Here is a 1,284-nt window from a genome sequence, read left to right on the forward strand (position 1 = left end):
CTCCCCCCCCTCTCTCTCTCTCTCTCTCTCTCTCTCTCTCTCTCTCTCTCTCTCTCTCCTTGGACAGAAAGAGTGTCTTCATAGGCGTTATTTTGTATATGACCAGCCGGGACCGGGAGAGGTGTGATCCCCTGTTAAAAGTTCTTAGATTTTCTTAGATTCTGCAATATTTATTATTAATCATATCTATACACTATCAAGCTGAGCCTTTCCTTAGATGTCCTAACTGATGTAAGCTTGACTCTAGGAGTCTACCTGATCAGGAACTCTTTGCTTCCTCTTCAGGGGAGAGGAAGAAGAAACCGAAGCTTCTCAAGGGGCAGGGACCGCATTGGATCCACTGGAAGAGTGGCTCAATGTGCTATTGGAACGTTTACACTGTGAGCAAATATATAAAATGTCCAGTCGAACAAGTACAGAAGAAAATAACGATCAAGTGTACCAAGGAACGACAGCTGGGACCTCGTCGAAAAATCACCCACCGTTGTCTACCGTAAGGAATCTAACTTTTGAGGTTCTACATCGAAATTACACAAAAGGTGAAATACCAAAATTCTGTAGTCAATTACAAATAAGTGGGATTTAGACGACTAAGGAAAAACTAATTGATAAACTGATGCTTTATTATTCGAACTTACAAGGATCACCACTAGAAGCAGCAACAACACACCAGGTAATGTCACCTGATCCAGAAGGGGAAAATGAAGACCGACGATATACAGAACTAATGAGGAAATTTGAAAAATTTGTAACAGAAACAAGTGATAACTTTTGTGTCATTAACAACAACCTGAGAGAAAAGGACACCACGGAAATCCAACAACTTAAAAAGTGATGGTCATGGCGATAGACTCGGTTCTATTCTAGATGAGAAGAAAACGTTGCATTTAGGAGATTCGAGTTACAGGAAGTAAGAAGTGACTTTAAAGAAAACACTCTAATTAGGACCCTCCCTGAAGCAAATATGTCTCTAATTAGGTCATGGATAAAGGAAAATCTGGATCACCCCTTAAACGAATGTATTACCAATGGTGGTGCTCAGGACATTCTTGGGGGAAAATTATGTATCAGAGATGGTTTTGGATGAAATTGGAGAAATTGTCGCAGAGTTGAAAAGTAAAAATTAACATATCAGCATTAAAATATGTGAGCTTGGTCCAAGCTTGAAATCAGATGATGATTTTAATACTAAGTTGCTTGGCTGGTGTCAAGACAACGGTGTTATTTACAGTGGGGCCTAGAACTATTTCAGGTTTGGAACGGGAGACATAGATGAAAACTGCT

The sequence above is a fragment of the Palaemon carinicauda genome, chromosome 20 (genome assembly GCF_036898095.1).
Source record: "Palaemon carinicauda isolate YSFRI2023 chromosome 20, ASM3689809v2, whole genome shotgun sequence".
Lineage (NCBI taxonomy): Eukaryota > Metazoa > Arthropoda > Malacostraca > Decapoda > Palaemonidae > Palaemon > Palaemon carinicauda.